The sequence below is a fragment of the Triticum dicoccoides genome, chromosome 5A (assembly GCF_002162155.2).
Source record: "Triticum dicoccoides isolate Atlit2015 ecotype Zavitan chromosome 5A, WEW_v2.0, whole genome shotgun sequence".
Taxonomy (NCBI): Eukaryota; Viridiplantae; Streptophyta; class Magnoliopsida; order Poales; family Poaceae; genus Triticum; species Triticum dicoccoides.
The window spans coordinates 139,569,008-139,581,352 of NC_041388.1; positions in this window are offsets into that span (position 1 = coordinate 139,569,008).

The following is a 12,345-nucleotide window of genomic DNA, read 5'->3' on the forward strand; positions in this document are numbered from 1 at the left end:
GCGTCCTGCACAGCCATCTCAATAGTAACCCCGAGTCCATAGGAGCAGTGAAGGGGCTCGGTGGACCCAGGATAAGATGGAAATATCCTGACAGTGCAGAGATACTGGCTTTGATTAAAGTCTCGGAATTGCTCTTCGACCGTGTACTCAGGATACCAGCGGTATCCAGCCTCAGTCATTACCCTGACCAACTTGGCAGTATGGCCGGGTACATCTAGGCATCGAGTCAGGCGAACCACTTGATTGAGGTCGCGAGTGGCCATCTGAAAGCACAATCATAATGCAAGGGCATTAGAATTTCTAGCAAAATTTCGGCAGCATAACAGCTGTAAATGCTCAAGAAGGATTTTGAGACATTTGACAAAGGATTACATACACACTCATCATCATCATAACAAGGTTCTGAATCCATTCTAACAACATAAGGTGGTAGTAGAACTGAACTAGGCTTGTATCCATCAAACTTATAAGGTACTACTGATTAGTAACACGTGATCTTGATAGAGAGAACAGATCCTAATTCCTTATCCCCCGGTGGAAGAATGGACTGACTCAGATCAGAATGTCATAAGATAAAGGAGTAAAAAGAGCCTTACGTTCCATCCCACAAACAATTCCCCTACATATAACTAAAGAATTTCTAGACTCAACATCGACCAGTTTGGCTCGGAGAACCTACAGGCAGTCCGGCTCTGATGCCAACGCTGTCAGGACCCCGACTCGATGTCACATCGATCTAGCCGGTAACACCTCATATCACCTTGCGGCCTCACGCACGGTATCCCCACGGGTGTCGCCTTACCTTTGCCCGGGACCGTTTGCGCCTTTTGGCTCACGTATATGATAGTGTCGCTAGCATCCATATGATAAAGAGCCCGGGCTGACATGACTAGTCGTAAACCCAAAGTGGCACAGACTTACAGGGACAGGCATCCATGACCCAGCTTCGAACGTGTCGGTCATCAGCAAGTGGGTCCGGGCTGTAGCACTGGGCTAGCAGGACTCCGGTAAACCGGGCTGTAGCGGGCTAACAGGACTCCGGTACTCAAAGCGTGACATTTCCCCGAAGGGACAGACACAAGAACGAAGAAGGACACATGCCGGCCAGCCTAAGTGTTCCAGAGCAGTAGCAAGCTACCATGGCTCAGCGGTAACACTAGGAGACATTTCCCGGTAAGAGAGGCTACTAAAGATAAACAACTAGATAGCCAGATCCCACACATACCAAGCATTTCAATCATACACACAATATGCTCGATATGTGCAAATACAACGAAGCATCACAACATGACTCTACGACACAAGTACTTTATTTAAAGCTCAGGGAGCCAAACATAACATACACAAAGGTACGGGTCTCACGACCCAACATACAAGTCATACAGTCATACAAACCAGCAGCGGAAGTAACTTGTCTGAGTACAGACAACTAGTAAAATAAAAGAGGCTTGGAAGCCTAGCTATACTACATGGTCCTTCACAAGCTCAGGGTCACCACCTGGGCCTTTAGCCTACTCGTTGATGTCAACGTCTACATAGAACCCATCAGAAGGGGTTGCAGCGTCTTCTGTAAAAATGTAGATTATAGCAACATGAGTACAAAGGTACTCAGCAAGACTTACATCAGATCCTACATACATGCATATTATCAAGAAGGGTTGGTGGAGTTATTGCAGCAAGCCAGCTTTGACTCTTGGCTAGACTATCCTACGATACTTCAACTTGAAATGGTTTTGCGCACACGAGTCCACTACTCACCACTTCAATACACTACCGAGGATCCACCTCCGTCTTCCTACGGAAGAGCCATCCTCGGCACTCACACTTATCTTGAGGCTTTTAACAGTTTCCATTTACTTGTCTATGAACTGTATAGGCAACCAAGTAGTCCTTTACCGCGGACGCGGCTATTCGAATAGAGTATGATAACCCTGCAGGGGTGTACTTCTTCATACATGTTTCCACCACTTAGCGTCTGCACACGACATGTGCTCGGCAGACTTCAAGCGAAAGCCGACGTGGGTGTAGACCACGACCTACCTAAACACTTAAGCCTCTAGTCCAGGTTTATCGCCTATTCAGGTTCCATCCGCAGGGAGTCCGGCCGAGGTTTCCCATACGGCCCCGAACGATGTGAACAGGGTTCCCGAGATACCTAACGGGTATTCGGTACACCCGGCCACGTACCTACCGCATCACAGCCCACCCCTACGGTCAGCGCTGTCCACGGCCTCCAGTAGGCTACAAACACCAGAAACTACTTGCAACTCCTGGACAGAGAGCTAGGGTGAATAAGAAGTCGAGCGGGGTCATATTTCAGGGCCCAATGCATGGTAGTAGCTGTATCTTAAATCACACATACAGATCTCAGTGCTTAGGGTCGGCTTCAATGAAACAACCCACCATGTACTCCTACATGGCCTCTCATCGATACCTTTACCAAATCGTGTTCACCACACCACTCTCATTACCGACATAATCATTTCACTCTAGCCATCACCCAGATGAACCAGACCTGACACGACTCTAAGCATAGCAGGCATAGCAAGGTAGGAACAACACATACATATGGCTCAATCAACTCCTACACATGCTAGTGGGTTTCATCTAGTTACTGTGGCAATGACAGGTCATGTAGAGGAAATGGGTTCAACTACCGTAGCACACAGCAGTTTGAAACGCGTTGTCTTAATGCAGTAAAAGAGAGAAGGAGCGAGAACATGGGATTGTATCGATATGATCAAATGGTTGGTTGCTTGCCTGATGGTTCGATGCACTGATACGGTTCTTCGTTAGGGTAATCACGGTACTCCTCAGAGGCAGAACCTATCGCAAAGGACACCGATACACAACCATCACCAAACAATGTGCAACAATATGATGCATGCATGAAACATGGCAATATGAGTGTGTTGGGATAATGCAACTAAAACCAGAAGGGTTTGAACAAATTTGAATCAAAGATTCAAATTTCAAACTCAAACATGGCCTTTTAAAGTGCTTTTCCTTGTTCTGCTTAAAACATCAATTTAACTTGTTTGATCATGCATGAAAATAGTACAGATGGATAGATTGGATTTTTCTGATCATTTTTCATATATAATTTGTCTAATTTGGAGTTACAGAATAAAAGTTATGAATTTTTGAAGTTTAAATAATATTCTGGAATTTCCTGATTTAAATTAAATTCAGAAATATAAATATTGCGCCAGCATGACGTCAGCATGACGTCAGTGGTCAACTGCGGCTGGCTGGGGTCAAACCTGACGTGTGGGGTCCACACGTCAGTGACAGGGGGGGTTTAACAGGGTTAATTTATTCCTAATTAGGGGTTAGTGGCGCTGGGGCCCACTGTCAGTGTCAGGGGGTTAATTAAGCGGTGATTAGCACTAATCTGACCACCTGGCCGACGGGGCCCACGCGTCAGTGACCCTGGGGGGGTCAAAACCCAGGTCAAACAGGTCAAACCCACCGGCGACATGACGCCGGCGGGGCCCGAGACGGCGGCGCGATGCGGAAACGCGCTACAGGGCACGGGCGAGGCCGTGCTTGGGCTCGTTGGAGAGCCCTTGCTCCCGCGCGTCGAACGGTGGTGGTGGCCGTGCCTGAGGTGGCCGGTACCGACGACGACGACGACCGTGGCGGCTGTCGGAGCTCGGTTGAGCTCGGGGTCGAGGCTACAACGGCTGCGGGGATGCGGGGTTGGCACCTACGGCTTCTACGCGGTGCGGTGAGGACGTGGGTGTGCTCGGTTGGGCGCTACGGTGACTGTGGCCACGACGGCGACGAGGCACGGCGGCGGCGAGCTTCGGAGCTCAAGGGGGCGGCAGCTACAGGAGGCTAGGGACGACGGGGCAAGGGGGAATCGAGTCAGTGGCTCACCGCGGAGCTGCAGGGATGGTTAGCGGGCTCGGGGACGTCCGGTAGCTCCCGATTCGACGGCGACGATCTCCGGTGGCCGAGAAGGGGAACGGCGACGTGGGCGGCGATACAGAGCTTCCCGAGGGGCTTGGCTTGGTGGGGAGGAAGAGGGGGTCGCGGCGGAGCTCCTGAGCTCAACGGAGGGGCGAGGGGTGGCCGGTGACGGCTGCTATGGCGAACGGCGGCGACGGTGGTGTTCGGCCGTGTGAGAGAGAGAGCGAGGGAGAGGAGGGAAGAACCGCGGGAGAGTGAGAGAGAGCAGGGGGGAGGGCGTGGTGTCGTCCGAGGCATCGAGCGAGGAGGGGAGGGCAGGCAGGCAGGCGAGCAGGTGGCGTGGCGCGGTGGCGCGCGCGCGCCGGCCACACTCCCCTCCCTCTGTCGAGGACGAAGACGACAGAGGAGGGAGGCGGGCTGGGCCGCCTGCTGGCTGGGCCGGCCAGCTGGCTGGGCTGCACAGGGAGGAGCCCAGGTAAGCTTCTCCCTTTTTAATTATTTCTGTTTTCTAATTTCTGACATTTGTTTTGATTTAAATAAAATATTAAATCATTTATTTACCTTATGCCAATTTTTGCAGGAGCTAGTTATATTATTCCAGAGCTCCTTTATAATTGGCATAATAATTGGACATATATTAATATATATAAATAATATATTTCCAATGCAAATATTTATGCATTAATTCCAAATGCCCAAAATAAATACCTATGAGCTCTTAAAAATATTGGTTTGATTTTTATCTCTGTCCAATATTTTCAGAGAGCAACATGAGCATTTTCTTAGACCTTTTTGGAGAAATTTTTATTTGGATCATTTTCAAAAATGATTCTGAGGGTTTCACAAATCCCCATTTCAAATTAAATGGAATTTTAAACATGATGCACACACTCTGATGCATGACTAGCTAGGGTGTGACAAAACTGACGGACAGGCTAATGAACGAACGTTTGTTGTCTGTGACTAACGGATGAACGACGTTCGTTAAAACGAACGTACGGATGAACATCCGCAAAATAAATAAACCGAGAAAACCAAAAAAACCGATCTAATAAAAAAACTAGATCTAGGTTTACGAAAAACCAATCGGTTTTTCTAAAATAAAAAACAATGGCTACCTCGTAGAATGGGACGGCGGCGGCGGCGTACTCCGGCGGTGGCAGTGGCGTCCGGCGGCGGCGGCGCTGGCGCGAGGCGGCGGTGGCGCTGGCGGGGCTCGGCTAGGGTTCGGCGGATCGGGGTGGGGCTGGCGGCTCGGGCCTCGGCCTTTTAAGAGGTCGGCCGGGTCAGTGTCCTAGGCGGACACGGCCCGGTAAGGCAGTTCATTTTTTTAAATATCCGACGCACAGAAAAACAAAGAAAAGAAATACTAAACAGACTCCAAAAATCTCGAAATAAATTTTCCCCCTCATCTAAAAATACGCCGGACAAGGTGAACATTTATTTGGCCTCTAATGCAATTTTGAAAAACACATATTTTTCCTAATTCAAATAAAATAGCGATAAAACCCCAAATAAAAATGCAAATTGATTTTAATATTTTTCCTCCAACATTTCATTTATTTTGGAGAAGTCATATTATCTCCTCTCATATAATTTTAATATGAAATATTTTTCGGGAGAAAAATAATTAAAACCAAAGTGATCCTTGTTTCAATATTTGATAAAACTCAAATATGAGAACGAGGGAAAATTCCCAACTCTCTCCGAGGGTCCTTGAGTTTCTTAGGATTTCGAGGATCACAAAACAAAATGCAATAAAATATGACATGCATGAATGACCTATGTATAACATTCCAAATTGAAAATTTGGGATGTTACATACGCAAAACCAAAACGGTGTCAAGTTTACTGTTTTAACCTTCTGCAAGGACCGACCATAGTCAAATTTGATTCAACTAAAGTAGGAGAAACATACACCCGCCAACCACCTTTATGCAAAACAAGATGCATGTTAGTCGGTGGAACCGGTCTTATGTGCATGAACATATGATACGTCTCCAACGTATCTATAATTTTTTATTGTTCCATGCTATTATAGTATCTTTTTTGGATGTTTTTAATGCATTAATATGCTATTTTATATTATTTTTCGGACTAACCTATTAACCTAGAGCCCAGTGTCAGTTCCTGTTTTTATTCCTTGTTTTAGAGTTTCGCTGAAAAGGAATAGCAAACGGAGTCCAAACGAAATGAAACTTTTGCGATGATTTTTCTTGGACCAGAAGACATCCAGAGGGCGTGGAGTGCACGTCAGGAAAGCCATGAGGCAACTACCAGGTTAGGAGGTGCGCCCCCACCCTTGTGGGCCCCTCATGACTCCACCGACCTATTTCTTTCGCCTATATATTCTAAAATACCCCAAAACCTACCAGGGAAGCCACGAAACCCACTTTTCCATCGCCACAACCTTCCATACCCCATGAGATCCCATCTAGGGGCCTTTTCTGGCGTCCTTTCGGAGGGGGATTCGATCATGGAGGGCTTCTACATCAACACCATTGCCTCTCCGATGAAGCGTGAGTAGTGTACCACAGACCTACGGGTCCATAGCTAGTAGCTAGATGACTTCTTCTTTCTCTTTGATTCTCAATTCCATGTTCTCCTCAATATTCTTGGAGAGCTATTCGATGTAATACTTTTTTGCGGTGTGTTTGCGGTGTGTTCTTGGAGAGCTATCCGAGATCCGATAAGCTATTTGATCAGCTTATCTATGAATATTATTTGAATCTCCTCTGAATTCTTTTACGCATAATTTGATATCTTTGAAAGTCTCTTCGAACTATCGGTTTGGTTTGGCCAACTAGATTGGTTTTTGTTGCAATGGGAGAAGTGCTTAGCTTTGGGTTCAATCTTACGGTGCTCGATCCTAGTGACAGAAGGGGAGCCGACACGTATTGTATTGTTGCCATCAGGGATAACAAGATGGGGTTTTCACCATATTGCTTGAGGTTATCCCGCTACATCATGTCATCTTGCTTAATGCGTTACTCTGTTCTTCATTAACTTAATACTCTAGATGTAGGCAGGAGTCGGTCGATGTGTGGAGTAATAGTAGTAGATGCAGGCGGGAGTTGGTCTACTTGATACAGACGCGCTGCCTATATTCATGATCATTGCCTTAGATATCGTCATAAGTTTGCACTTTTCTATCAATTGCTCGGTAGTAATTTGTTCACCCACCGTAATATTTTCTATCTTGAGAGAAGCCTCTAGTGAAACCTATGGCCCCCAGGTCTATTTTCCATCATATAAGTTTCCGATCTACAATTTTAGTTTCCTATTTACTTTCTTTGTAATATTTTACTTTACGTTCTATAATCCAAAAATACCAAAAATATTACTTTACTGTTTATCCATCTATATCAGATTTCACTTTGCAAATAAGCGTGAAGGGATTGACAACCCCTTTGTCGCGTTGGGTGCAAGTTGGTTTTTGTTTGTGCAGGTATTCGTGGCTTGTGCGTTGTCTCCTACTAGATTGATACCTTGGTTATCAAAAGCTGAGGGAAATATTTACTCTACTTTGCTGCATCACCCTTTCCTCTTCTAGGGAAAAACCAATGCAAGCTCAAGAGGTAGCAGGAAGAATTTCTGGCGCCGTTGCCAGGGAGATCTACGCCAAGCCAAGACATACCAAGTACCCATCATAAACTCTCATCCCTCACATTACATTACTTGCCATTCGCCTCTCGTTTTCCTCTCCCCCACTTCTAAAACAATTTTCGAAAAGTTTTGCCTTTTCTACACCCCTCTTTTGTCCTTCTTCTCCGCTTTCTTTTTGTGTGCTCGTGTGTTGGATTGCTTGCTTTGTCACGATGGCTCAAGATAATACCAAACTGTGTGGCTTTTCCAATACCAACAACAATAATTTTATTAGTACTCCGATTGCTCCAGCTACTAATACAGAATCTTGTGAAATTAATACTGCTTTACCGAATCTTGTTATGAAAGATCAATTTTCTGGCCTTCCCAATGAAGATGCCGCATCCCATCTTAATAATTTCGTTGATTTGTGTGATATGCAAAAGAAAAAAAATATGTGGATAATGATATTGTTAAATTGAATTTTCCGTTCTCGCTTCGAGGTCGTGCTAAAACTTGGTTTTCATCTTTGCCTAAAGATAATATTGCTTAATGGAATAAGTGCAAAGATGCTTTTTATTTCCAAGTATTTCCCTCCCGCTAAAATCATCTCCCTTAGGAACGATATTATGAATTAAGCAACTTGATCATGAACATGTTGCACAATCTTGGGAGAGGATCAAACTAATGATACGAAATTGCCCTACTCATGGTTTGAATTTGTGGATGATTACACAAAAAATTTATGCCGGATTGAATTTTGCTTCTAGAAATCTTTTAGATTCGGCCGCGGGAGGTATTTTTATGGAAATTACTTTAGGAGAAGCTACTAAATTCCTAGATAATATTATGGTTAATTATTCTCAATGGCATACCGAAAGATCTTCCACTAGTAAAAAAGTGCATGCTATAGAAGAGATTAATGTTTTGAGTGGAAAGATGGATGAGCTTATGAAATTATTTGCTAGTAAGAGTGCTACTACTGATCCTAATGATATGCCTTTGTCTACTTTGATTGAGAATAATAATGAATCTCTGGATGTGAATTTTGTTGGTAGGAACAATTTGGGTAATAACGCGTATAGAGGTAATTTTAATCATAGGCCATTTCCTAGTAATTCCTCTAATAATTATGGTAATTACTACAAAAATTCTTATGGAAATTATAATAAGATCCCTATGAATTTGAGAATAGTGTTAAATAATTTATAAGTTTGCAAAAGAATTTCAATGCTTTGATTGAAGAAAAATTGCTTAAGATTGATGATTTGGCTAGGAACGTGGATAGAGTTTCTCTTGATGTTGATTCTTTGAAACTTAGATCTATTCCATCCAAGCATGATATCAATGAGTCTCTCAAATCCATGAGAATTTCCATTGATGAGTGCAAAGAAAGAACCGCTAAGATGCGTGCTAAAAAAAGATTGGTTTATAAAAGGGTGTTGTTCTAGTTTCCGTGAAAATAACGATGAAGATCTTAAAGTGATTGATGTAACTCCTATTGAATCTTTGTTTTCTGGTATAAATCTTGATAAATATGGGACTGGAAATGAGTCAACTTTAGTTAGAAGGCATCCCAATGATACGGAGTTTTTAGATCTTGATGCAAAATTTGATAAAAGTGGGATTGGAGGGGGTCAAAACTTTAAGTAGCAATGAACCCACTCTTCTGGATTTCAAGGAATTTAATTATGATAATTGTTCTTTAATAGATTGTATTTCCTTGTTGCAATCCATGTTGAATTCTCCTCATGCTTATAATCAAAACAAAGCTTTTACTAAACATATCGTCAATGCTATGATGCAATCTTTTGAAAAAACTTGAATTGGAAGTTTATATTCCTAGAAAAAATTATGATGACTGGGAACCTACTACTAAAATTAAGATTAAATATTATGAATGTCATGCTTTATGTGATTTGGGTGCTAGTGTTTCCATGATTCCAAAAACTTTATGTGATGTGTTAGCTTTCCGTGAATTTGATGATTGTTCCTTAAATTTGCATCTTGTTGATTCCACTATTAAGAAACCTATGGGAAGGATTAATGATGTTATTCTTGTTGCAAATAGGAATTATGTGCCCATAGATTTCATTGTTCTTGATATAGATTGCAATCCTACATGTCCCATTATTCTTGGTAGACCTTTCCTTCGAATGATTGGTGCAATTATTGATATGAAAGAAGGAAACATTAGATTTCAATTTACGTTAAGGAAAGGCATGGAACACTTCCCTAGAAAGAAAATTAAATTTCCTTATGAATCTATTATGAGATCCACTTACGGATTGCATGCCAAAGAGGAGAATACTTAGATCTATTCGTGTTTTATACCTAGCTAAGGGCGTTAACAATAGCGCTTGTTGGGAGGCAACCCGATTTTATTTTTGTTCTTGCTTTTTAGGTCCTATTTTGCATTAAATAATTCATCTAGACTATGGTTAGATTTGGTTTTAAGTTTTAATTAGTGTTTGTTCCAAGTAAGACCTTTGGGATAGCTTACGGTGATAGTTGATTTAATCTTGCTGAAAAACAGAAACTTTTGCGCCCAGGAGATTAATTAATAATTTTAGCAGAAGCACTATAAAATAATGATTCTTTTTGAAAAATATTAATAAACAAATTTCTTAGGTCTTCCTAATTTTTCAGGATTTTTGGAGTTACATAAGTATTCGAAACCTCCAGATTGCTACAGACTGTTCTGTTTTTGACAGGTTCTGTTTTTCGCGTGTTGTTTGCTTATTTTGATGCATCTATGGCTAGTACCGGGGGGTATGAACCATGGAAAACTTGAAATACAGTATATATTACACCAATATAAATAAAGAATGAGTTCACAACAGTACCAAAAATGGTGATTTATTTTTTAATACTAACGGAGCTTATGAGATTTCCTGTTGAGTTTTGTGTTGTGAAGTTTTCAAGTTTTGGGTGGTAAGGATTTGATGGAATATGCAATAAGTAGTGGCAAGAGACTAAGATTGGGGATTCCCAAGGCACCCCAAGGTAATATTCAAGGAAAACCAAGAGCCTAAGCTTGGGGATGCCCCGGAAGGCATCCCCTCTTTTGTCTTCGTATATTGGTAACTTTACTTGAGGCTATATTTTTATTCACCACATGATATGTGTTTTTCTTGGAGCATCTTGTATGATTTGAGTCTTTGATTTTTAGTTTGCCACAATCATCCTAGATGTACACACCATTTGAGAGAGACACTGATGAATCGTGATTTATTAGAATACTCTATATGCTTCACTTATATCTTTTGAGCTAGGCAAATTTGCTCTAGTGCTATCTTTTTAGAGCACGGCGGTGGCTTTATTTTATATAAATTGATGAACTCTCACACTTCACTTATATTATTTTGAGAGTCTTTAAAAACAGCATGGTAATTTTCTTTGGTTATAAAATTAGTCCTAATATGGTAGGCATCCAAGAGGGATATAATAAAAGCTTACATGTAAAAGCGCATTGAATATTGTGAGAAGTTTGATTCCTTATGATTGTTTTGAGATAAATATGGTGATATTAGAGTCATGCTAGTAAGTAGTTGTGAATTTGAGAAATACTTGTGTTGAAGTTTGTGAGTCCCGTAGCATGCACGTGTGGGTGAGCTGTTATGTGATGAAGTCGGAGCATGATTTATTTATTGATTTTATTCCTTCTGAGTGGCGGTCGGGGACGAGTGATGGTCTTTTCCTAGCAATCTATCCCCCTAGGAGCATGCGTGTAGTACTTTGTGTCGGTGACTAATAGATTTTTGCAATAAGTATATGAGTTCTTTATGACTAATGTTGAGTCCATGGATTATACTCACTCTCACATTTTTTCCATTGCTAGCCTCTCTTGTACTGCGCAGCTTTCACCGGTACCATAAACCCACCATATACCTTCCTCAAAACAGCCACCACACCTACCTATTATGGCATTTCCATAGCCATTCTGAGATATATTTCCATGCGACTTTCCACCGTTCTGTTTATATGACACGCTCCATTATTGTCATATTGCTATGCATGATCATGTAGTTGACATCGTATTTGTGGCAAAGCCATCGTTCATCTTTTGTATGCATGTCACTCTTGATTCATTGCACATCCCGGTACACCGTCGGAGGCATTCATATAGAGTCATATTTTGTTCTAGTATCGAGTTGTAATTCTTGAGTTGTAAGTAAATAAAAGTTTGATGATCTGCATTATTAGAGCATTGTCCCATGTGAGGAAAGGATGGTGGAGACTATGATCCCCCCACAAGTCGGGATGAGACTCCGGACGAAAAAAATAAATAAATAAAAAACAGGCCAAAAAATGAGAGAAGGCCCAAATAGAAAACTAAGAGAAAAGAGAGAAGGGGCAATGCTACTATCCTTTTACCACACTTGTGCTTCAAAGTAGCACCATGATCTTCATGATAGAGAGTCTCCTATGTTGTCACTTTCATATACTAGTGGGAATTTTCATTATAGAACTTGGCTTGTATATTCCAATGATGGGCTTCCTCAAATTGCCCTAGGTCTTCGTGAGCAAGCGAGTTGGATGCACACCCACTTAGTTTTCTTTTAGAGCTTTCATAAATTTATAGCTTTAGTGTATCCGTTGCGTGGCAAGCCCTACTCACTCACATTGATGTCTATTGACGAGCATCTCCATAGCCCGTTGATACGCCTAGTTGATGTGAGACTATCTCCTTCTTTTTGACTTCTCCACAACCACCTTCTATTCCTCCTATAGTGCTATGTCCATGGCTGATGTTCATGTATTGCGTGAAAGTTGAAAAAGTTTGAGAACGTCAAAAGTATGAAAAAATTGATTGCCTTCTCATCGAGGTTGTGCATGATTTGA